General features: G+C 35.5%; 1 long non-coding RNA gene across 1 annotated transcript; it reads right to left on the bottom strand.

Moving 5' to 3' along the window:
* Positions 1-824: 824 nt before the first annotated feature.
* LOC149378915 (uncharacterized) lies at positions 825-2,622 on the bottom strand. Its single transcript, XR_016294270.1, has 3 exons — positions 2,381-2,622; positions 1,586-1,718; positions 825-1,028 (listed from the first exon to the last, which is right to left on the bottom strand). It is a non-coding gene; the product is annotated as an uncharacterized LOC149378915 (long non-coding RNA).
* Positions 2,623-6,000: the final 3,378 nt, after the last annotated feature.

Consider the following 6,000-nt stretch of genomic DNA (forward strand, 5'->3'; position numbering starts at 1 on the left):
AAATCAACTCTCTGGTGCTCTCTGCGTCGTTTCCCGGTGTCTCCTCTCGGTCCGGCATCCATGGCGGCTCGTGGCTGTCCTTGTTTTCTCAACTGGAACACGCGCGGGTGGTGCTCGGTCTTGGCCATTGATGGCGCGCAAGGAATGAAAAAGAAGATAGGAGAAGGAGATGAAGGAGACGATGACGATGAGAGAGAGGAGGGGGGCGCTCGGGCTCGACCATTGATGGCGGCCAAATCCTCTTCTTTTTTTTTTCCTGAAGAGCAGTAAATAGCGTCCAAATTTGTGGTGCGTGATGTTTAAATTCATTTGTTAATGCATTTATGGAGTTTTAAATGCTCCCTTGATTTATGCAAGGTAGTTATGGTCGAATTTTTTCTTTCCATTTTAATTTCGACGCTGAAAATAATGGGCGGGAATAACAAAGGGCAATCTCGTCCAAATTTGACTGTTAATAAATGACGCTGGCTATTTACAGCTTATTAACGAAAGGTGGGCTAAAAAAAATTGCTTATTTTTGGGAGGCCATTTAACTTAATTACCCTAAGATCAATGTTCACAAATATTTTGTGAGAACGTTGTTCGTGTTGACATCAATCTTTGTAAATGGTGGGTGCCTCAACTATTTTGGGTTTCAAACTTTGTCTTCTATCTGTCAATGATGCGACCCGGGCTACTAAATGCGAACTCGGACGACACCGTTGAAACCGGGATCGAATGTACGTCTCGGGTCATCTTCGACAATATCAAAAACATGTTCTCGTGTTGATGCCACCACGCCAGCAAGTGGGGTTGTCACGCCCCGGGAAAAGTAGGGTGTGATTATTGTATAAAATGAAACACTAATAAACTTTACAAAACTAACCTACGGTACATACTCAGTTGATTACTTTAGAAGTCCAAAGATAAAAGAAAGAAAACGGAAATAAAACCAACTTTCGACACTTGATAGTCTATCCAGCGAAAACCTTCAAACTCTCGACCACACTTAATCCCGAGATCTTCCTAACCCTTCTCCTTCTCACATCCTGATTATAAGAAAAATTTGAGGGAAATAGGGGTGAGCCTGAGGCTCAGTAGGTGCTATAGTAATGGTTTGATTTTTATAAAAGATTTTCGAAAATAATACTTGACTTTATAATATTACTATTCTTGTCACGTGTAAATCACCATACACGTACAAGTATACCTTGCAGAAAAGTAAATTGCAGAAATATAAATGACAAAAATTTAAATGTGTCCCTAGATACTTCTAAAACGTGTACTATCTCCTGAGCCGCCTGCCAACTTAACCCGTGGCAGTCCTCTGATCAGAGCAAGGTGCACTCTCCGCACCGTTAACATGTGTGTGTGAAACCGGCTTGTCCAGGATATACGAAACCTTTCCATTCGTAAATACGGGATATATGTATAATATCGAAAATATTCTCAACTTCATTATCGGATATACCGAATTGAAGTTCCGCCACATTTTCTAAAGCGGTTCTGGGTTTCGTGGCACGTTCACAAACATTTTCATTTCGAAAGTAATATATACTTGAGACCAAACCATAAAATCAGGAGAGAAAGGGTTATAATAACCTACCTCGAGAGTAAGCGTCTATGTCGCTCTTCCACGAGACGTTCGCTCGCTCCGTGAACCCGAACGTTCACTAATATCGAGAATCCAGACGTTCACTTACTCCGTGAACCCTCTAAACGACTTTCAGTCTTGAGTCCTATCACGGTAAATCAAACCGATCCTGAATCAGAATCCTATGAGTAATCCACAATACTCGTACGATTTAATAATCGTAGGACCCAAAAACATTTCTAACAATAAAATCCAAAACTCGCATTCTTTGAACGAGTCTAATTTCATTTCCATAAAGAAATTTGAAAATAATTCTAACGAAACAAGTAGCATTCTTTTCTTTTCCAAATTCAGAATCAATAACTTATCTCAAGTCATCACTTATCCATACTCAAACTTTTCATAAAATAAAAACACATGGTCAAAGACAACAATTACACACGGCCACTATACAACTCTCGGCCAAACAATACAACACACGGCCAAAGAAGATAACCCACACGGTCAAGCTCATAAATCCAAACCAAACGTCCAAAGTCAAACCCAATTCATCATAACCACAATTCAAACACAGAAACAACTCAAGAACATCCAAATCACGGCCATATATCAAAACCCCCAAACTCATTCAAAGAATTTCTCAAGATAATAGTCTCAAACTCATGATTCCAAGTGATAAACAATCTAACCCGAACTCAATCAACGTCCATAATAACTTAATTCCATCAATTAAATTCGGAATAAGAAAATCCCCAAAATGATATTCAACCCTAGATCTCCAATTTCATCTCGGGTTTGATTTATTACCCAATCTCTGTGAATTTGGACTCCTCGGCGTGCTCTCTCCCTTTCCCGGCGTCTCTTTCTCGGGCGGCGGCCTCGGCGAGCTCGCGGCGGTGGCGCTCTGCTCGGCTGGGACGCACACGGTGGCTCGGTTGGCGCGCGAGGAATTAAGCTACGTGAAGATGAAGAAGACGAGATGAAGAAGGAGAGGTAGATGATGGTGATCGGCCGAGAGTGATGAAGTATTTGGTTGTTGAAGTTTTTTTTTTCTTTTGCAGGGTGATGTCGCGCGCGGCAATGGAGAAGAAAGAAGTATCGGGAGAAAAAGAAGGAAGAAAGAAAGGAATAGAAGTGTGTGGAATTTTCTCAAGTTTTGCAAATAAACCCCTCCTTGTTTCCATCTCTAGAAAACTGACCCCGAGCTTAACTTTTATTTCACATAACTCCAGAAAACATGACAATTACATTCTTGTCACAAAATTTTGTGACTTGAACCATAACCAAACGAACATTTAATTAAATGATTCAAACCGAGAATTTTCTCGTTCGTTCTCGATTAATTCAAATATATTCAAGGTTTCTCGGAATTAATTCTCGTCCTTGGGAATTTATTTTCTTAAATTAAATTCCGAAATATCTCCTCGGAAAATAATTTATTATACGAAACGAACTCGATAAATCCTTCCTTTTTATTCCGAGATTTCTCCTTACCTTAATATATTTCAAATTAATTCGATAAATTTATTATTCCAAATCCAAAAATACTAGAAATGATTCTTAATTAGAAAATTAATCACATCATTTTCTCATCCTTTCGATGAACTTAGTTTATAACATTAATCTTAAAATTTCGAATCGCTACATGGGTGTTTTGAAAAAAAAAAAAAAAAAAACAACAACTAAATTTCGAGCTCAAACGGTAATAAAACGTTCACTTTTTTCAGTCGTCCAGATTCAAACCGTCACCACTAACGGTTGAGATTAATTAAAAAAGTTAAAAAGATGAAGAATATGGTTGTTGCTTCTTTCTTCCCCCAACGTCTCTCTTTTTCTTCTACAACAGCATTTATGCCTTCCGACACCTTCCGACAGCCCACGGAAATGGCGTGCCAAGTTCTGTGCTTATCGGCACACGAAATTATCGGGAGGCACAAATAAGCCACAAAATTAATTCCTTCCGTCCTTTTCTGACAGAAAGCCCAACATGAGTTCGGACACTAAACAATAAACTGTTATGAAATGATTTAAATTTTAAAGCGGATTTGGATCCTAAGAGTCGTAAATTACTATTATATTGTGTGCTATAATTATTAAGATAATGGTGTTCAAATATATCATCAAATATTCACTAATATTCTGTTATAAGTGAAGATAAAGTTAATAAAAAAAGAGATAAAGTATATTGAAATAATATATAAGTATGCAACTTTTAAAAATGCTTGTATTGGAACATTTTGTCAAAATATGATATAAAGAAATATTTAATAAAATATACGATTTTTGATGATGTGTTATAAATAAGCATTTTTTAGCATTTGAGTCACTCTAATAAAAAATATCAATTTTTAATTTGGTCGAACACGCTAACACAATCAAATAATAAATCAAAACGATACAGTATCAGTAACGCGATTAAAATTCAATCAACACGAATGACGGAGCCAGGATTTCAATCAAAGGGGGGCAAATTTGAGAATATTTTTTAGGAGGGGCATTATTGAAAAAAAAAACTTACAAATTTGGGTCAAAACATAATTATTAGTAAAATTTAGGGGTAAAATTATAAAAAAGTATAAAAATTTGGGATTAAAAAATAATTTTCAAAAATTGAGGGGGGGCATTGGCCCACTCTGGCCTCCACCTGGCTCCGTCACTGAACACGATTATTAAATGGTCGACAAGAAACACGATTAAGACCTTTACGAATATGATCCAACTAATATGATGGGTAATAGCACGTTCCAATTAAATACGATTAGTATTATATATGTAAAACTATTATTTTATATAAAAGTGATGTAAATTTGTAATTATAAAAGAAAAGATATAAAATTATAGGCAAAATTATAACTAATAGATCATATATTTTTGTTTATATGCATGTAGAATAACAAATAGTTTTTCATTCAATTTTTTTATAAACGTTGTTTTTTAATACTAATTCAGATGTATAGAGTATAAATTGTTAGAAATGTTACGTAAATAATATTTATTTTTTGGGAATAAAAAGACAAATTTGATATTAGAAGAAATAAATTAAACAACGACAATATTATTAACGAAAAGAAAAAAAGATGGCAAGACGGAAAAAAAAGGCCGAGGACCGTTCGACGGTTTCCTCAAAGTAATATTGCCCTCCCACAGGTGCCAGAATCGACGAGCAATTTACCTCTCAGGATACAACGATAGAAACGAGAAGAGTTTTGCACCAAACGAACTTCTCCGACGAACTAGAAACTGTAACAGAACCGATCACCGACTACAAATAAAACAAAGCAATATCAGAGAGAAAGAAAGAAGTAGAGAGAAACTGTGTTTATTGATGTGTTTCGAATGAGAGCAAAGGCCTCCTTATATAGCCTTAGGTCTGAGCGGTTACACACACAAGAGCCATTCAAAACTAACGAAATAATGGCCTTTGAATGCATTAACGTAGCTGTTACAAACCGTTCAGCATTAACGTAGCTGTTACAAACCGTTCAGCAAATCAAAACGTAAACCTACTGATTACGTTTTCATTGGTATGCAACAACAGTACACGGTACATAATTAATTCCCGTCATAACAAAACAAGTTATTTTTGGAATTAAAATAGTATGAAGTGAACTTTTCAATAAAAAAAAAAAGAAGAATTGGCCCAAGTTTGAGACATTCCCGAACCTGAACCCAAGCCCGGCCCAGCTCGACGGTGGCGCGCGTGTGTGTGTGCGAGCGAGGGGTTAAGAGTTAACCCACTCACACTCTCCTCTCTTGCACTTGCTTATCCACTAAAGAAAGAGGATAGTATATAAATACAACACAATACACTTACCCAACTAATATGGGACTCTTGAAATTCACTTCATTTACACAGAACAAATGTGTTTTTTAAGCATACTTTGAGCATCAATTTCTCATTCATTATAGCTCCGATTTTGGAAAACTTATAATCAATATTATACCTCAATCCGCAAGGAAGAATAATACGAAGGAATTATCAAATTCCGATGAGTGGACCCCACTCAAATCTTTGCTTTAAGTCAGCAGCATATTTGATAATAAATACTATATTATCCAAAATCTCTCTAATATTCTAACATAAATTAGTTGTTTTCAACTACTAAATCAAAATAGTGTATCTAATATTTTCATAATAATAGTGTCACTAGATTATATAGAACAATCACAAGACGAATAATCTTGGAATCATATAATTGTTCGGTTAATCCTCAATTAGTTTTCATATATATATATATATATATATATATATATATATATATATATATATTCATATAGAGTAACAATAGTTTTTCAATCAATTTCAATAGTTGTTTTCAATTATTAATTCAAATGTATATACTGCAAATTAATTACTTTCAACTACTAAATCAAACTAGTATATCTAGTGTTTTCATAATCAAAGGGTTATCAGGTTATACAGAACA

This window comes from Urtica dioica, chromosome 12, assembly GCF_054948205.1.
Source record: "Urtica dioica subsp. dioica isolate 48M chromosome 12, U.dioica_male_clone48M_v1_H2, whole genome shotgun sequence".
Lineage (NCBI taxonomy): Eukaryota > Viridiplantae > Streptophyta > Magnoliopsida > Rosales > Urticaceae > Urtica > Urtica dioica.